The 19,727-nt window shown below is 48.8% G+C and overlaps 1 protein-coding gene across 1 annotated transcript in view; it reads right to left on the reverse strand.

The window, feature by feature from the left end:
• The window catches only part of Per2 (period circadian regulator 2), a 41,533-nt gene extending 34,698 nt beyond the window's left edge, over positions 1-6,835 (reverse strand). Inside the window, exon 1 of the mRNA XM_074072122.1 lies at positions 6,677-6,835. The gene's annotated coding sequence lies outside the window, so the exon portion shown is untranslated. The remainder of the gene's footprint in view (positions 1-6,676) is intronic.
• Between the last annotated feature and the right edge of the window lie 12,892 nt (positions 6,836-19,727).

The following is a 19,727-nucleotide window of genomic DNA, read 5'->3' on the forward strand; positions in this document are numbered from 1 at the left end:
CATCCAGATCATCCTCATTAGGGATATACCATGTACCGGATTCCAGCTATGGTGAGCCAGGCGGGGCAGGGAACCCACGCAAGGACACACAGACTAGCTGGATTGAAGGTGGGACCTCACATCCTGTACCTAGGATGGCTTAGATAGAACCTCCTCCCCACACGTGGGCTCGGAGGTTCTCTGCTCTGCACCTAGTGTGGTATCACCCCTAGCATGGAATGTGTTCAGCCCTTCTCAGGGCAAAAGGAAGGGAGAGGGTTTCTGTATTCCTACCACCCCCCTCCTCCAGAAAACGACCAAGGTTTCTAAGACTATGGAGAGAGGATGGTTCTCAGTAGGCCAGGAAATCCTGAAGGGTACCAATCATTTGCCACCAAGCAACTGACACTTCCTGCCACCTATGGTGTAGCCAGACTCAAAGCAAGGCAAGGCTATACCGGGATTGACAGGGAACATGACCACCAAGAAGATGACAGCAGGGGGAACCTGTGGGGCAAGATGGAGCCACAGAAAACAAACACCTGTGGGAAGTACAGTTCTCATGGCCATGCCGAGGACAGTCCGAGGCCCCCAAAAGAGCCACAGTTAGAGAGGTGCCGATCCCCGAGGCCAGCCTGCACAGGTCATACAGCAAGGACTACATGGTGACTGCATCACTGAGCCCCAACACAACCCCTCACCCAGCAGGGTGGGAGGGAGACAAGCCACAAGAAGCCAGTACCTTGCTGCTGAAACCTTGTCTTGTCATGTCAACAGCCAACACAGGGCTTTCAAAGGATGCCAGCAAAGATAGGCAATGCTACCTCAAGGCAGAGATGAAACAAGTGTGTTCTGGACAGTGCCGACTTTTCGTTATGAGAAAAAGTCAAGAGGAGATGAATCAAAGAAACAAGTAATGCTTCAGGGACGGCAGACGCATGAGAATGTTTGTTTTGAGAGAGGGGGGGTCTCACTATGTCGGCCAGGCTGGCCTTGAACTCGTGATCCTTCTGCCTGCCTCAGCTTTCCCAATGTTGGGATTAAAGGCCTGGACCACCATGCCAACTGTTCTGAGTATATTTAAGTGTCATACTCAAAATCACAAAAAAGTCTGAACTTATAAAATGAGGATGTGGGCATTGATGATTACTAAAATACATTTTTTAAAAAAATTGGATCACTCGGTTGTGAACAACTCATAGAAACAAGTACTTGGCTGAGAACTCAGTAGGCAGATGTGAGGCATGTGGGGAAAACTGGTAAGTAAAAGACAAAGAAATAGGGTTACTTCTAACTGTTGGGAGCTGTTGGGGAGAGGGAAAACTGACAAAGCGAAAGTCTTGGGGGGAGGGCTTGTTGGTCGTTGTTCTTTCCTGTGCCTTAGTTTTCTCTTCCTCCTTCAATCCTGACACCTCTCACTGCATTCCAGTTCTCCTCCTCCAATAGGCAGCCACTGTACAGGCATGTCCACAGTGTGTGCTTTCCTCCTTGCTTCTGTTTTTACTGCTCATGGTTCTCTTTGGGCGAGCCATAAGGAACTGGGAGAGCTTGTGTCCAAGTTATGGATTTATACACTGCCCCTAAGGTTATCAGATTCTCTGAAAACCTAGAGTGCCAGGGACTGGCTCTGTACTGAGCTGCGCACAGGGAACAAGAAGGGAAATCTCAAGCTGGGGGCTCTGACCCTATGGGTGCTCAGGAAATAGTCTGTCTCTACTGACCTGGCCAGTCTCGGGTCAGTGGAAATCTGGGATGAAGAATGTCCAAAGAAAGCCAAGCTTTTAATCTTCATCCAAAGCTCCTCTATGTGTCATTTCTGATACACACCAACGGAAGCTCCATTCTTACATTTGCATGAACTCCAACTAGGGACTCATCCTTTCTCCAGTCCCGCAGCAGCAAGTCTGTGAGGGAATTCTATTAGTTCCACCTTCAAAGGCATCCAGAATGAGGCTGCTTTTCACCACCTCCACTGCCTTCACTGGCCCAAGCTACCATCTACCTCTTTTGTCCTTTCTTGTTCTTTTGTTTATTTGTTTCTGTGTCAGTATCTTGCTATGTAGCCCGGGCTGGCCTCAAACTCTTGATCTTCTTGTCTCAGAGTGCTGGGATTATAGGTGTGAACCACTATGCCTGGCCAAGGAAGTTTTGTTTTTTGTTTTTACTACTGCAAAGGGAAAGGACCAACATTAGCTAGGAGCTGAGAGAAACGTGGAGGAAAGCTGCATTTTTACCAGCAGATAACAGTTCTTTCTTAAAACAATACTGAACACTGAAGCAGAAAACATAATAAAGACACATGTGAAACTGAAGACAAATTTGAACTTGTCCCTATACACTCCACGAAATTACAGAAAGAGTTTGAAATCTAGTGACATCCCAATGAAAGTCACTGAATTTCAAGAACAAAGAAAGCTCTATCAGCATTCAAACAAGACAAACAGGTGACCTAAAAGGAGGAAGAGCCATGCCAGTCCAAGACACCTGTTCTGGAAGTTCCTGTCCACACAGCTGGAACAGGAAGAGGCACAGCGAAGGGAGGAATCTGCAGCAAAGACACTCGCTTGTTACGTGCAGAGAGCTGAGTGTCAACGTCTGAGACACAGAAGGCCTGACGAGGAGTTGCTCCAGTTAAAGTCAAGAATGGAGTAAGCAAGCTCGGTACCCTGGCCTTTCTTAGCGCTTTGGAGAGTTCTGATTCAAGGAGCGTGAAGGGAGATATCCAGAAGCAGTGGCAGAGTGGCCAAATGAACAGGAGAGCCACGGTTTTAGTTGGGTTCTACCACTTCCTGGCTGTGTGATCTTGGACAAGTTCACACACATGGTGCCTCTCTGTGCCATGTTTCCTCATCTCTGAGAAGGGATAAGAACAGTTCCTGCTTCTTACTGGTAGCGGGAGGATTAAATGACACAACCTGTGCAAAGTGTCTGGAATGTAGTCAGTGTCCAACAAATACCAGCTTTCATTACCAGCTTTCCGTGATTAGCACTACAGGAAAACAGATGGGGCAACAAAAGCTACCAAAGAATGAGAGAGGGAGAGTATTCATTGCCAGGGAGCTGTCTCCAGCCTGCATGTGAGAGACTGGGAACTCAGAGCTTCTCTGGTGCACTCTGGGGGCCCTGCATGGAGCATGTGGGGCTCCTGGTGTGCACCCCAGCTCCAGTTCCTGAGAGCCTGTCTTGAATGGGACTCGCTGCTGCCACAACATTACCTTCGAGAGAAGACAGACCCTTTTGCAAAGAGGGTCTGGTGAACACGGGAAACAACACAATAAGCCAAATCATCTGAAACCTCATCACTCCAGAAAATGTGTCACTCAGCACCAGCTACTCTAATGGACCGACCTCATTTTGCCAAGTTGGCAAAACTGACTGCTGGTCAAAGTAGACTTTGCCTCTTGCACTGCCAGGCAAGAGAACAGCTGGGAGCTCCTGGAAACCTGGCTCTGCAGGAGTGGGGTGGGGAGGGGGCCAGTCTGGGCCGAAACAATGCTGCAAGGCCAGTGGGAGTCTCTGGGCCTGAGCCTGCTTGGGGCCCCTGCCATCCCTTCACATGTCCACCCACTGGCTCTGCCCCAGGGAATGGTGAAACCTAGGCCAGGAGTCAGGTTCAGAACCTTGACCTGGTCACTCAGCTACATCTGTAGTCACCTCTGCAGATAGAGGCACTCACTGAGCAAGTACGGTGGTGGAGTCTGTGATGGGGTAGGAGGGCGTGGGGAGAGGGGCCAAGAGCTGCAGCCCTGAGCTTGGCCGCTGGGCCCTGGGGCTTGCTGTACTGCCTTCTCTACTTTGGCATTTTCCTTAATCAATAGTTAGAAAAAAAAAAAAAAAAGGACCAAGAGCCCAGCCTGGGCCCTAGCTCTGGCCTCTACAGCCTTCCATCAGGATGGAAGGGCTTCTTGCCATCATTTGTGAGGCTCATTTTTTTTTGAGGTGTTAGTACAAACAGGTTTACTTTACAGTCACAGCCTGATCTATGTCCCTGAATAAACACACCCGTGACCAGCCCACACCCCCAGGACCCCCATGTGCCCTGCTTCTCACAGGCTGGCTCAGTCTGCCTGTTTTCCAACTTTACATAACAGGGAACAGACAGCCTTCCTGTGTGTCTGCAAGCCCCGTGGTATTTTACAACCCCAAATATTATAACGTTTTCTACTTCCTGGTAGGAGCCAACTCCCTGGGGCCTGCCTGCTGTAATCCAGAGAAAATGTTTGTCCTGCTAAATAAACAGCCATCTCTCCATGGCGACGGTTGGGTAAGCAAGGAAAATGTGGCCAGGGCTGTCCAAATATGGAGGGGAGGGAAGCCTGCGGGTGAGGCACAGTTGCAGACTCACCAGGACTCCCCCACATGCTTTTCAGTCCTTAAATATGTAGAAGTGCAAGATTTTGAGACAATAATGTAAAGATGGCAGCCCCTAGGCCTCTGTGTTCTGGATGAGCTCTTTTCTACGCGAGGGGGTTCTAAGAAGCTCAGTACTTGCTCCTCATGTGCCTAGAAAATTCTGATTTCACCTGCTGTCTTATCATGTTAGCTCTGGTTTCTTACACAGTCTGCTCTGCTGGGATTGCCAGCCTCTGACAAACCGTGTGGCTTTGGCCTGTCTCAGGCACTGCTGCTCACCTGCTGATTCTAATTTGCTCTAGACTTGGAAATACAGTGAGCAACTTACAACTGTGCATAAGAGAAGCATAAAGGCGTGAAATGAGGGCCAGTTCTCCTGGGAGGCGCCTGGGCTCCAGGGAAGGCCAGCAGAGGCCCTACTCTCTTCTGAGTCTGCAGATGGGTGGCTTCCCACAAGGGTGGGGCACAGGGGGTGTCCACAATCTGGTAACTAACTGGTTATGTTTTTAATCACTTTGGCTGAATATGGTAATTTTCAAAGGGTAAAAGCATCATCTAGGGTGCAGCTCTATCCTTTGACTCCATGCTCAGGTCCCCCTGGCCACTCACTGACTGTCCAGAGCTGGAGCCTGTGGTCTGCTGAGCCCTGGGGAAGTTACATCATCATTTAAAAACAGGCGTGTGGACCTCTCAGCATTTTCCAGCAAGTTCTGAATGCCAGAGAAGCCGTAAAGACGACAAGAACCTTTAAGATTTCCTTCTAAGCACAGGGTTACATTACATGACCCCTCCGGGAAGCAATGCACCAGAAACCTCTCATGTCCTCAGTAGGTGCTTGGGAAAATCATTGGTAGGGTAACAGGAACTATAAACCCTGGAGTTTAAGAAGATCTTGGAGACTGCTTAATTCAAGACCTGCTAGCCAGACAAGGAAATGGAGGCCCAGAGCAACCAGGTCACCTAGCAGCAGCCAGCTGGCTAGCTCAGGGCTCCCCTCCCTGCCCTGCACTCCAGCCTCCACAGAAAACCAGGATTGTGCCAGTTCTGTACCAATGAATCATGCTGAGATGACAGTGACAAGTAACTGCAAACACCCACAGTGTCATTCCTGCATTGGCAGACCATGTAGTTACCACTTAAAAGAAATACGGAAGTTCCTTGCTTCATTATACTCATACAACTTACAAAAAGTGACTAGCCCTATATTTAAAACCTCAATTATCAATTAAAGCCTTCAGGTAGAATCCTGTTCCCTTCTCAGCCAAACCCAGCCTGGGACCAGGAACCTCAGGTGGGGGTGGGCACCTCCCCTTATAGCCAAGCAGGCTAGTGGCATTGCTGTGTCAGCCACAGGAGGTGAGAGGTGTCACAGAGGACACCACCCAGCATCTGCACCTTCTTCTGTCAAGCCCAGGGGTCACCCTGGGTGGTTTCCAGGGAGCCTTCTGGCGGCTGTATGAATCAGCTCTCCAAGCTGTCAACTTCTGTGTAAGTTACAGAAACCCTGGCAACCAAGTTGTCAACCTTCATCCTGGTCCTCCTGGAGGGGAAGCATGACACTGCTCACTTCCTGGTCCATGTCTGTACTTGGCAGCCAAGGGACACCCCAAAAGGATGTGACTGCTCCACCTCAAAGTGAACCCCCAAGTCCATCTGGGGAGAGGAAAAGCGGGTGAACATCAAGTGGTCTTCCTTTCTCAGGATTCCCAGGCCTGGACTGGTACAGGGACTTTCTCGTCTTCCTGTTCACCCCCTCCAGGGGACCCCATGGGCAAGACATCCAGGTAAAGTTCCTAGACCAGGGTCTATCTATGGCCCTTCCCTAAGCCCAAACTTGCCTCTTTGGCCTCAGAGAAGAAGACCACTTCCCCAGGGGACCCAACATATTCTGGGGACACTTGCACTGACCCTGTTCCCTGGCAATCTCATGGGGGGTAGGGAGAAGGAAAGGAGGGCTGATAAACGAAAATCACTTAAAGAATGACAGTCTGGTGTGGCAGTCCCTCAATAGCTCCGTGCCCTTGGACAAGCTGCTTAACCTCTCTGGACCTCAGTTTCTTGGTCTGCAAAATGGGGACGCCAGTACCCAGAGTTTCAGTAAGCATTACTGCCATCGTTTCTCGTTTGTATTCTGAGCAAGGCTTAAGATAACCTGCACGCACTCCACCACAGGCTGTTTTCAGGCTGACAAGGCGCCAAGCCGCCCTGGGAGCTCTCGCAGCCCGCGCCGGGACCCCTCCCCACCTCCCCACCCCCGAGGCCCTCTAGCCCGCGGAGGTTACGTAAGCGGCAAGCGGGCGGCCGGCCGGGTCTGCGCACCCGCCCAGCGTGCCGCGCCACTCACCGCCCAGCCACGTCCGCGTCCGCGTCCGCGTCCGCGCGTGCTTCGATCCCTTGGTCGGCCCGTCGATCAGTCCGCCTGGCCCGCGCCCGCCGCTGCCCGGAGCTGCGAGTCCCCGCAGCGCTGCAGTCGCCACCGCGTCGATCTCCGTTGTCACATAGTGGAAAACGTGACCGCGCGCGTTGCGCCCGCCCCTCGTTCCAGCCATTGGTCACGGCTCCACCTTATCTGCATACCAGAGGGGCCGGACCTGCGAGCTCTGCGCGTCTATTGGTCTGGATGCCTGTCGCTCTCTTTACATAAGACGCACATGGAACTCCATGTTCACCGCTCCGGTTCCTCAATGAAGACCCAGCGCATTCGTGCCCCCCCCCCCCGTCTTCCCGAGTAGTCTCTTCCACTTCCGGCCCGGTGCCTTCCATTCAGGATGCCAGGAGGTGGCAGGCTCACAGAGTGCTGAGTGGCGCGTACCACTGCGAGGCAGGGGAGCTAGCGCTGCCGGACTCGCTCCTGCGCAGGTTGCAGCCCGGCCGCAGCTCAGGCCTAGGGTCCTTGCCACCTGCGCCGACCAGAAGGGCTGGAGGCGCGCTTCCCCGGGCCGTGGGAACCCCTCTGCGGAACCTTTCATTCACTCGTTCCCATTCATTCATCTTCTCGCTCTCATTCATTCGTAGCTAGGCGCTGGAGCTGCCTGGGCACAGAGACTGGACAGCCCGTGGGAGCTGCCGCTGCACACCCACTGAGGCCATCCGGTGCCTTAGGTTGACACTCGTCCTAGATTGGTCGGGACAGTTGGCTTCCAAGTAGCCTTTCTTAGTTTTGAAACCATGTGTTGCAATTTTTGGTTCAAGAAATAGGGTCATTGCTGCTGTAAAGAGATACAAAAGAAATAAATGATACGCCCCGGCACATCATTGAGGAGAAAGGAACGCTTAGTAAAAAGGAAACGTAATCAAATAATAAATGGGGTGCTGAGGATTTGCAGGTTAACCAGGTCTAGAGCTATCCTCATAGGTTCCATGGAGGAGAAAGCACTTAAGGGTGGGTAGGGTAGGCATTTAGAAAAGGAGGCCTTTCCCAAGGTGCGAGCCACAGTGACACACCAGCCAGGGGGGAAGGGCTTCCCCAGCGCTGGCCCCTGTAGCCCTTGAATGTGACTGTTTGTTCTTTCAGTGAGCATTGTTTGGAAGCATGTCCAAGGTGTCAGATGAGAGAGTAGAACTTCACCTGGGACTGTGTGGAAGCCCCAGACTTGCATGCAGGGCACAAAACAGCTGCCTGCTCTGAAAGCACAGGGTCTTATGGGGGAGGTGAAGTGGCACTGGGAACTGTCCAAGAAGCTAGGCTCTGTAGCATCTCCCTCCATCCTTCCCAGTTTTCCCAAAGCTCTCCTGAGGACCAGGGATGGGAGGAAAGAGAAAGTTATGAATCAGTATCCTGTAGACAAACAGCTGGTAGTGTCCAAAGAGGGTTAGCCCTCATTCAAAATTCCTCTGTGTGAGCCACTTCCCCTCTACCTGACAAGAAAGGCATGCAAGTCCTCAGATGCAGACAGAGACAAACACCAAGTTCATCTGGGCAATCCTTCCCACAGAAGCCCTGGGGAGCCTGTTGTTGGCTCATTCTGCAGTGTCAGTTTGTCCTGTTTCTCTGACATTGACACCTTGCCACACTCCCTGCCCCCACTCCATAACACACACACACACACACACACACACACACACACCCCAAGCAGAGCCAGGCCCAGCTGCACCCTGCACACGCCCAAAGGCCCTTTTGTTTCTTCACTTACATTGACGTCAATGGTGGCTGCATTGTTCTGAAAACAAGAGTAAACAGATAGCTTATCCACACCTCACAGACATTCTCCTTCATGCTCAACTTTTTCTTGGTCTTGTTCCATATTCAGCCTGCAACGTAATGTCACATTTCCTCCCTAAATTTAGCCTTTTCTATTTCCACCAATAAATCTGGGAGAAAGACAGGGAAATCAATTCTTTCAGAAATTCTCAAATGCTATGGGCCTCCAGGCTCTTGGGAATCTAATTTACTTTCAGTGCCACTCAGCTGTTTTCTTCTTTCTTGTAATTGAAAACTTTCATTCACGCCACAAATATTTGTTGACTCCTGAGTATTGGGTAGGGGAATCTTGTAAAAACACACCTCACTGGACCCTTGCTTGAGAGGATCTTGTGATGCAGAATGTTCAGGCAGGTTCTAAAGTAGAATGTAAGGCCCAAGAGAACAGGACAGACCCAGGCAGAAACCCCCATTCTAGCTCCAACAGAGGTGAACACTGTAGGGTTGGAGCACCATGGAGCCAGCCCACACTGAGTGGTGCACTGCAGCCCAGAGTTCTTGGCCATGTGAATTGCAGTTGGCACCGGGGGAGGCAGGCTGGCCAGAGAAACCCATGCCTTCCGTTGGAAGGGGAGTAAGGTGATAAGCCAGGGACCTAGGCTGCCTAGGGAGTTCTGTTGGTGGAAGAGCTGGACTCTGCTCTTAGCCTCCACATGCCACCCCCAACCCAGCCAAAAGCCCATTCCCACCAGGGAATTCCCAAGTCATCCCTGCCCATCCTCACTTGGGCCCTTCCCGGAGCCATTCCCCCAGGCCCTTACCAGCTCCCTCCCTGGCTCTCTCACTTGCTGGTACGCTTAGTCTTCCAGCTGTTTACTGAACACTTACTGGCCCCCAGGCTTTGCACTAGGCTCCTCTCCTGTGGATAGCATGGTTTGTGGGTAGGACAGCTGGAGCACCAGCTGCAGGCAAAGTACCAGGGACCAGGAGGATAATTATCTCTATAAATGATGGTGGGAGTGGCCAGCAAAGTCCCCTCTAAGATGGAGGGATACTGTCCTCCAGCTGCAGAGCCCTCTTCCTGGGTCTAGGGACATTGGAGATAGAAATGCCTCATTCTCACTCTCTAGCCTCTCTGAAACCTGGTACTGGCCTGCAGCTGATCCCAGCTTGGCACAGGGGCAGCTCCTGTCAGGGAGATCCTCAGCCAGTTCCTGGAGCATGAGCAGTTCTGTCCAGAGCCTCAGGCAGGGTGAACCTATATATAGACGGGGCTTGAACTCGAGGCCTGCACCTTAAGCCACTCCACCAGCCCTTTTTTATGATGGGTTTTTTCGAGATGGGGTTTTGTGAACTATTTGCCCAGGCTGGCTTCGAACCGTGATCTTCCTGATTTGTGCCTCCTGAGTAGCTAGAATTACAAGCATGAGCCACCAGCACCTGACTAAAAGACAGTTTTAACAGAAACCAATAAATTATTTGATGTCATGTCCCTCGAGAAAAGATGAAAGCTTCAGTCTTCCTGGTCATAAGGTCATTAAAAGAAAACCAAGCCAGGAGCAGTAGCTCAGGTCTGTAATCCTAGCTACTCAAGAGGTGGAGATCAGGAAGACAGCAGTTCAAGATCAGCCCTGGCAAAAAGTGTAAGAGATCCCCTTTCAACCAGTAGAAGCTGGACCTGGTGGCACCTGCCTGTCATCCCACCTAGATGGAAAGTATAAATCGGAGGATTGCAATGCAGGCCTATCCAGGCATAAATGTGAGACCCTATTCAAAAAATAACTAAATAAATAGAGTGCCTGCCTCGCAAGCACAAAACCCTAAATTCAAACCCCAAAACCACAACAAAACAATTAACACTTCAGGATTTGTCTGAGGTAAGAACTGTGCCCTTTGGTGAGAGAGGTGGCCATAGTAGGTGACAACATCTGGCCCTCATGGTTTAAGTCACAGATCAAATTTTTGCCCCTCAAACTTGTGGGCTGATTTGCAAGTCAGGTTTTCTGGTGTTTGGAGGCTTAAGACCCTTCTCAGGGTTTTGGGCTACCAATACCCCTTACCGTTTTGGAGGGGCCCAAGGAAAGGCAGCTTATCAACAAAATCCCTGCATTCTAAGTGATGCTCCATCTCAGAGGTGATCCCCATGTCTGATCTTATGTCTGGGGGATCCCATGTTTGGAATAGCATCCTATGTCTAAGGTCATCCCTCTGTCTGAGGTTACGTTCTAGGTCTGAGGTGACCCCATGTCTGAGGTCATCTCCAAGTCTCAGGTCTTCCCCAAGTCTGAGGTCATCCCTATGGTTGAAGGATCCACCATGTTTTAGGTGATCTTGGCTGGAGTGATCCTCACATTTGAGGTGATCCCCACATCTGAGGTCCCTCTTCATTCATAAGCTTGAAGGCTCTCTTATCAGTCAAGGTGCCATTCCACTGGTCTTTTGCACCAGGGGTCTTCTCTAGTGGCAGGTCCTCCATCAGTCCTATACCTCTCCGCTAGTATTTCTCCATAACTGTTACCTCAGCTTGATTCTACCAGCATTGTGAGTAGCACTGAAGGGTAGCCCAGATGGCATCTCAATCATGGGCCTCTTGGAATGGAATCAGGAACTGGGAGCCTGCATGCCTTGGGGACCAACAGAGCCCATTATCATTAGGGTCCTTAACCCTGTTATAAAGAAAACACAATGAAGAAAGCATGAGGCTGAAGTGGGGGCTTTGCATTCAAGTGAGTATGGCCATTGGGCTCCCCTTGGTCTATGCACAAGCTATGATTGACATGTGCTCACTGAGGCCAAAGTGTCACACTCAGCACTGACCTGTGTTCCCTTATTCAGGTCTCACACTTGTATGAGACATGTGCCATGTCCTCATTGTTCCTCTGCAAAAGACATTTTCATCCTCAGGATGAGATAGGAATGGTGTCTTACGTCATGAAGGAGGGATGACCTTTGTCTGAGGATGATCTCATGGCCAGCCTCACCTCCCTGTCCTGCACAGCCTGTGAAGGAGCTAGCTCGGCAAGGAAAGCCACAGTCATGAGCAGCCAAAGTTCAGGTTCCAATGTCCCCCTCCTAACTTGGAACATTCTCTTCACTCTAAAGGTCCTTTGTGTTGTGGCTGGCCAGATGCTCCCTGCACTCTGCTATCTCCCCTCTAATCCCATAAAGGCCAGAGTACAGGTCTTCTCGCGGACCACTACCCACCACTTGGCCATCCAGCCAAGTGGGCTCTCCTTGGAGGATGAGAGCTGGAGGGCTGCCATGTGTCCTGCCTGCATCTCTATCTACAGGTCTGCCTTACAGCGAGTGCTGCCCCAGGCTCACAGTGTGTTACTTGTGGTTTTCTTGGTACCCAACATGGAAAAAACACCATTTGTCCCCAGACCAAGGCTTTTGGGAAGCAAGGAATGGGTTTGACTGGGCCACTCTCAGAGGTAATCAAACTAAGAAACTGGAGAATGGAAATGGTTTTAAGAAAGAGACCCTCATTCAGGATGTCATTTTGGAATTGAACTGATCACCAGTGTTAATTCATTTTCATTACAGCAATGGAATACGAAGATAAGCTACTTTATAAAGAAAAGAGGTTTGTTTGGCTCATATTTTTAGAAGTTGAAGTCCAAGATAGGGTGGCCCAATCTCTGGAGAGAGGCTAATGTATGTCATCATGGCAGGACCATATCTGAGGAGTAGAGACATAGGCAGCCAGGGCTATGGGGAGGGAACAGTTAACCAAGGTGTCCCATGAGAAATACCTTAATTTCTTCTGAGGGCAGCACCCACAAAGACCTAAGGACCTCCCATGAGTCCCATCTCTTTTTTTTTTTTAATTTTTATTGTTTTATTATTCATATGTGAATACAGTGCTTGGGTTATTTCTTCCCCCTGCCCCCACCCACTCCCTTACCACCCACTCCGCCCCCACCCACCCCCTCGATACCCGGCAGAAACTATTTTGCCCTTATCTCTAATTTTGTTGAAGAGAGAGTATAAGCAATAATAGGAAGGAACAAGGGTTTTTGCTAGTTAAGATAAGGATAGCTATACAAGGAGTTGACTCACATTAATTTCCTGTGCATGTGTGTTACCTTCTAGGTTAAATTTTTGATCTCACCTTTTCTCTAGTTCCTGGTCCCCTTCTCCTATTGGCCTCAGTTGCTTTAAGGTATCTGCTTTAGTTTCTCTGCGTTGAGGGCAACAAATGCTAGCTAATTTTTTAGGTGTCTTACCTAACCTCACACCTCCCTTGTGTGCTCTCGCTTTTATCATGTGCTCAAAGTTCAATCCCCTTGTTGTGTTTGCCCTTGATCTAATGTCCACATATGAGGAGCCCCATCTCTTAATGGTACACTGCAGCTTCCAACATCACCATACCGAGTACCAAGCTCCTAACATACCTCTGGGGGATTAAAAAAAGTCCAAATCCTAGCACCACCTGTCTCAAAGCCATAAGGTCCCCATTCCTAGTATTAAGTGGGATTTTAATGACCAGGAATCATCAAACTATGGCCTGCAGCGTGTTTTCACATAGCATATGAGCTAGTCAGAAGGAAGAGAGGGAAAAAGCCACAGAACATGCTACAGAGATCATGCAAGGCCCATGAGCACAAGTTAATTACTATCTGTCTTAGAAGAAGTTTGCTGGCTCCTAACCTCTCATTTAAGTGGCATTACAGTTAATAGACTTTTCACTTTGGACAGCTATGATGGGGGGTGGGGGGGCAGGTAGGAGACAATCAGGTAGACGTGGTGCTTCCTGAGTGGGGGCCAATGATAACAACAATGAGCAGGGTGGCTCATGGTGTTGGGCCAGATGAGACCTGGAAGGAAGAAAATGATGGACAGTTAATTCCCCACTTAAGAGGAATGTTGAAAGCCTGAGGGTCTTGCAGTCAGCTGAGGGAATTTCCATCTTCTACAGCCAGTGGGTAGACTGTAAAACCAGGCTGAGAACTTGATGATAAGGGTGTGGAGCTACAATGGAGACCAAAATCACAGGCTTGATAGGCCTCCTATGTCAGCTTCAGAAGCTGGGTAGGGACTGAGCCTGAGACCATGGATGCAGACAGCTGGGAAGATAAGCTGAATCTGAAACACTCAAATTCTGCAGAAGCCACCAAGCCAACAGGAACAATCGCTTCCCCCAGAGAACAGACTGCTCCTGGGGAGATGCCTGCAGGATGGTGTGTGTTCTGCTCAATACCTGCTCTCCCCACCCTTTCTGACCACAGACCTCCATCCAGGGACAGCTCTGAGCATGCCAGGGGTGAGGAGCATAAACTTGGTTCTGGTGGGAACCTAGCACTTCACTAAGGGACCTGCAGAGCTGTCTGACACGTGATGGGGTGGCAGGATCTGCAGACACACATGGGACGGTGGACTTTAGTTGTGCTGCAGAGATGGACAAGCAGCCTCAGTTGGTGCTGGAGAATTCAGTGGCATAGGGCACTGTGGTTCAGAACTCACTGTCTTGGCACAGACACCAGGAACTAATTCTAATCACTTGTCGGGATGACTCCAGCAGTGTGCTAGCTGGTTAATGTTTAATTACTGGCTCTTTGGAAAAGAAGAAGAGGAGGAGGAAGAAGAAGAAAGAGAAAGAGGAAGAGAACAAGGAAGAGGAGGAAGAGAAGAAGGAGAAAAACAAAAACAAGAAAAGAGGAAAAAAGGTTTTGTAGCATTTCCCCATTTCTGTGGTGTAGACAACTCCACCATGGCCAATTCTAAGCTGCCAGTATGTCTGCCATAGTGAATTGGCAATGCCAAGCAAGGCCATATGCCCTCCCAGTTCTGCCTCAGGCCAATATGGCAACCAAAGCATTTGCTTAGAAAACAGAGTTGGAGTTGCCCAGCCTCAAGGAGAAATGGGTCTCCCAAAGTTTAGCACCTAGAAGGCTATTTTCCCAAATTCAGTTTAAAATATTTTTAAATTGGGCCATTATCATTACCAAGTAATCTCAACAGAATGTTCATTGTAAGCTGTCTGTCAAGGTTATTGAGCCCTCTGGCTGAAAGTCAGTTCACATGGGAGGCCAGCCACAAGAATGGTAATGTTTGGTTTGTAATGGTTGCTATTGTGACATTGTTTGTGGCAGGGACTGGACCTTCAAGGTCAAGCTACTCCTGTTCTTTGTGGACATAAAACCTACTGTCAACTCAGAGAGGCTGCTCAAGCTTCTGTTTGCAGCAGAGGGCCCTGCTCAGTAGCAATGTGTGACATTAAGAAATGACCCTGGAAATGGCCTGAGGTGATGTTTCCTCGGGCCACCTGCCTCAACCCTGCAGGATGTAAGTTCTCTCTGGGATGACCTTGCCATTGGAGGCGAGGACCAGGAGGAGCTCGTGAAAGTCTCAGAATGGCTTGTGCTGTTCCTGATGGATTCCAGGGGACAGGGAGAGTGAGCATGGCCAGCCATGGATGAACTCAGCCTGGAACTCCTGCCCTTCATTTCAAATATTTGGCAAAGAAACCCAGATTTGCCATTTTTTTTAAAATGAGCTTACCTTATTGATGAGGTGCCTGTTTTCAGGGAGAAGTGTTTGAGTGAGGGTATATATAGAAGGAAAAGGGAAAGGAATGCCCGAACATTTACAGCTTTGCTCCGTGGAATATGGAGGACGTTTATTGGTTTTCTTTATGGTGTCCAGTCTCCTTTATATATCCTGTAATAACCATGGATTATAGGTTACGTGGCTTGTATATGTGTGATAAGTTCTCCATCATGTGTATTATATAACATTTTTATGATTACAAAAAGTCTGTTTATGAAAGCTGTGAACTATCAAGAATAAAACAGAAAACGAACTTTGAACAGGGTATTTAGTACAAGTTCACAACGGTTTGCTTTGTAACCCTGGTTCACTTTCTCTTTTTTGAAAAACATTTTTATTTGCATGTATTAGTTGTACAGTGGGGCTCACAGTGACACTTCCATATATGCTTACATCATTCCTTGGTTAGGTTCGCCCCTCCATCATTCTCCCGTGTTCCTGTCTCCTCTCCTTAAAGCAATCTCAACAGGTTTCATTGTTTTATTTTCATACAAGTATATAAAGTGCACCATCTGTATTCACGCTCCTTCACCCTCCCCCCCAATACTTACCCCAACAGGATCTGTTTTATGTTCCTGTCCTTCATTTTAAAAAATATATATTCATTGTTCAAAGGGACTTTGCCATGGCACTTCACCCATGAATATACGGTGCCTTAATCAAATTAACTCTCTCTGTCACCCTCCCTTACTTCCCCCCTCCCCTCTTAGTCCACAGCTTTTGGGGTGTTTCCTTAGGTCACCTCCCTATCCAGACGCATGTATTTCAGTGTTGTTCACTCGCTACCACTCTCCTTCCTGCTTCCTCCTCCCCCGCAAACAGTGCCACTATTGCAAACATGTTTTTTCTCTCTCTCTATGTATTTATGATTATGTTTGTATTTGTGTATGTTTATCTTTTAACCCTGGCTCTCTTAAGAGAATCACAACCAGAACAGTTTACAAAAACTAGCAAAGCATAGAACGCTTCATATTGTGAAGTCATTATTTTATTTGACTTTTCATTTCCCAGATTTTATCTTCAATAATCCGGTAAATATGAGCTTCATTCTATTTTGAACAATTGCTTCTAGATATTTACCAAGACTTATCATCCAAACCTTTGCAGACATCATAAACAAAAAAATACCCTACAGAGCAAAAGTCAGATGATAGAAACAAACAAACCACAAAAAACAATTTAGCAAACACAGGCCAGGCACAAGGGGCGGGGGGGGGGGGGGGGGGGGGGGGGGGGAAGGGGGGGCGGGGGCAGTGAACACAAATTGCTCAGATCGGATCTGTGAGCTCTCTGGGACCCACCATGTGCATACTTGGAGGCTTTTAAGAGCCGTGCTACCGAAAGGTACAAAATGAAACCTCGGGCATGGGTCCATCTGTGAAACAAACATAAGGCAGAGGACAAAGTACTCTCTGTACTTTTCTCGGTATCATGTAACACGTGCGTGCCAGAGAAAACACCAAAAGGGCATGTGTGAAAGGGTGCATCTCTGTCGGGGTGGTGCAGCAGGCGTGTCCTCCTCACTTGTCTCCCAACCTCTCTGTAGGGTCTTCCTGTTTTCCCTGTGGATTGGTCCCCCTTATCCAAGGTTCTGCTTCCTTCTGTTTTAATTACCTGGGTTCAACTATGGTCCAAAGGTATTAAGTGGAAATTTCTAGAAATAAACATCTCATAGAGTCAAAATTGCATGCCACTCTGAGTTGTCTGATGAAATCTTGTGCTGTCTGACCCGCTCTGGCTGGCTGGATCATCTCTTGCTCCAAGGCATCCACGCTGCGCACACAACCTGCTTGCTAGTCACTAGGTCATCCCCGGTGGTCGTGTACTGCCTATATAGGGTTTAGAACTGCCGGGGTCTGGATTTTACTTATTTATTTTGGCAGTACTAGGGTTTGAACTCAGAACCTTGCGCTTGCTAGGCAGGTGCTCTCCCACTTGAGCCATACCCTCAGGCCTTTTTGTTTTAGGATAGTTTGCAGATAAGGTCTTGCTTTTTGCCTGGACTTGCTTATTGATTGAGATGGGAATCTCGCTAACTTTTTGCCTGGCCTGGCTTTGAATTGCAATCCTCCCCATCACTGCCTCCTGAGTAGTTGGGATTATAGGTGTGAGCTGGCTCATTTGGAGTCTATTTTTATTTTCATTTTTTAATATGCATTTTTATTAGCGTATTGGTTTGGATTTTAAACGTCCCCCAAATGCCCATGTGTTGAAGGCTTGGTTGCCTGCCTGTTGTGGTCGAGGCTTTAGGAGGAGACCTAGTGCAAGGTCATTGGGGGCATGTCCTTAAAGAGGATATTCAGACCCTCTGGCCCTTGCCTTCCCCTCTCTCTTTGCTTCCTAGCCACCATGAGTTAAGCAGCTTCACCATGTGCTTCCACCATTGTACTGCCCTACCACAGGTCCAAAAGCATTGGGGCTAGCTGATTATGAAAACCATGGGCCAAAAGAAATCTTTCCTCCTCACAGGTTGATTTTCTCAGGCATTTTGTCACAGTGATGGAAAGCTAATACAAGTATAATCCACAAGTTCTGGCATCCACCGGGGGTCTGGGAACATATTCCTTGTGACTGAGGTGTGTTGAGGAAGACAACGCAACAGCTCAAACAAGCCATGTGAGGGGTGCTGCTGACTCTTGTGCTTTCTTCTTCATGTGGATTTTTTTTTCTTTTCACCTCTGAAGAGTGTTTGCTTAGAGGCTGGGTGTCTCTGAGATATTTGGTCTTGAGACTTCTCCTGGCACAGAGTCCGGACATGGTGGAGGTGCCCTGCTTACTCCTCAGGTCTCCGAATGGTGTTCCAGCAAGGTGGCAGTGCCCTGTGGACCAAGCACTTGTCCAGGGAGCTTTGTAGCCCCTTCCTCCTCTAATGCCAGAATGCCCAGGTTTGAATAGGGGTGGGGGGTGGGGCTGCCCTGCTTCAAACCTCAAGCTTTCCTTTTGGAGAAGGTCCGGGCTGGCCCTGTGTGTCATCTGGATGACAGCCCAGTCCTAATGGATGATGTCTAAGTGTTGAGTTGACTGTCACATTGTACCAGAACCTGTCCCCAACTTTCACTCTCTGCCAGTGCCTGAAGCCATCCACTTACTTGGGCCTCCCAACGCATCCCAACAGTCTCCCCAATTTCCATTCTTTCTCTTCCCCAGTCACCCACTGAGGACTCCAGAGTTCTAGAACCCTGAACTCATCATCCAACTACCCCTTTGAGCCAACTTTTGATGGCATCCCATCCCTGGGATAATATAGACTTTTTTATTCCTGGGAATCAAAGTACATCACTTTGGGTCATCTATAGGTTTTTCTTCAATTCAATTTGGAACTAGCTCAAAATAAGAATTATTTTCCCAAAGAGCAAGCATCACTCCATCCGTGTTACTCCATTTTCTGTTACTACAAGAAAATACCTCACAGTTTAGCTCACAGTTTTGGTGTCTGAAGTTACAAACAGCACAACACCAGCCCTGGTGAGGCGTCCTTGGCTGAGTTCCATCATGTCTGGAGCACGTGTGAAAGGAGAGATAGTACCGTGAGTCAGGAAGCCAGAGAGAGTGGAGGGGTTAGTCTTTTTTTTTTTTTCAATAACGACTCTCTTGAGAGAACTAAGTCAGCGTCCCCAAGGAATTGCCTTAATGCTTTTCAAAGACAATGCTCCTGATGACCTAAGGACCTCTCACCAGGGCCCACCTCTGAAGCATCCATCACCTCCCAACACTGACACATGGAGGACCAGCCTTCCAACACATGACATACTCAAACTATATCTAAACCACAGGACCATCCATCTAAGATTTTTTTCTTTCTTTGTTTTTTTTACTCTTTTCTCCCTTACTTCTCCTCCTTCTCCCCAATACTAAAAGTAACGTCATCAAGATTTTGATGCACAGATGATGTGGAGGAATTTCAGGTGCTCAGGGTTCCTGGGTCCACTCTGAGAATGAAAGCACAGGCAGACTCCAGCAGCAGAGGTTGGAAAGATTTTATTTGTAGAGAAGAGAAGAGAAAGGTTGCATGGGGGCATGCATGGGGACCCGGAAACTGGTGGTTCCCTGGGTCAGGTTGGAAATTGGGTTTTTGTAGCCTTTTTTTTTTTACTGCCCGAGGGTGGAGATGTCTCTCAGGTGCAGTCAGACATTTCCTGGAAAGAAGAAGTGTCTCCTTGGCCAATTATCACCTTTTGGGACCTCCTTTTGTCCTTCAATTTCAGGTCATATTCATATAAATCTACAGGTGAACTTTCCCTTAGGACATCCTGGGATGGCCAATCCGATTAAAGTCATCTTGGTGTCTGCATCAGGAGGACCCCACTACAACTTGCAGATGGGGCTCCCTGCTACTGGGAGCCATCCCTCTAAGACTGGACCATGCTCAGTACTGACGGCTCTGGGCCTCTAGAGCTGACAGCTCAGGGTGTGTGTGTGTGTGTGAGCCTGTTACCAAGGACCCCATCCTCACTGGCATGAAGAGACTGACCCATTTTCAGTAACAATTTTTTGAAGTCCACAAAGCCTTTGTTTGTTTGTACAGGAGATCTACCACCAGCCTCCAGCTGTGCTGGGCATGTATTTAGAGGAGAAGTGAAGTCTTAGCAGGTGGCAAGACAGTGGCTCTCCAGTTACATCTCACCTCCTTTCTTTCTGGAAAATTTCAAAGATTGTGGTTTCCTTTTTCTTAGTCAAAATTTCAACCTCTCTGCAGACACAA

Source organism: Castor canadensis, chromosome 4, assembly GCF_047511655.1.
Source record: "Castor canadensis chromosome 4, mCasCan1.hap1v2, whole genome shotgun sequence".
Lineage (NCBI taxonomy): Eukaryota > Metazoa > Chordata > Mammalia > Rodentia > Castoridae > Castor > Castor canadensis.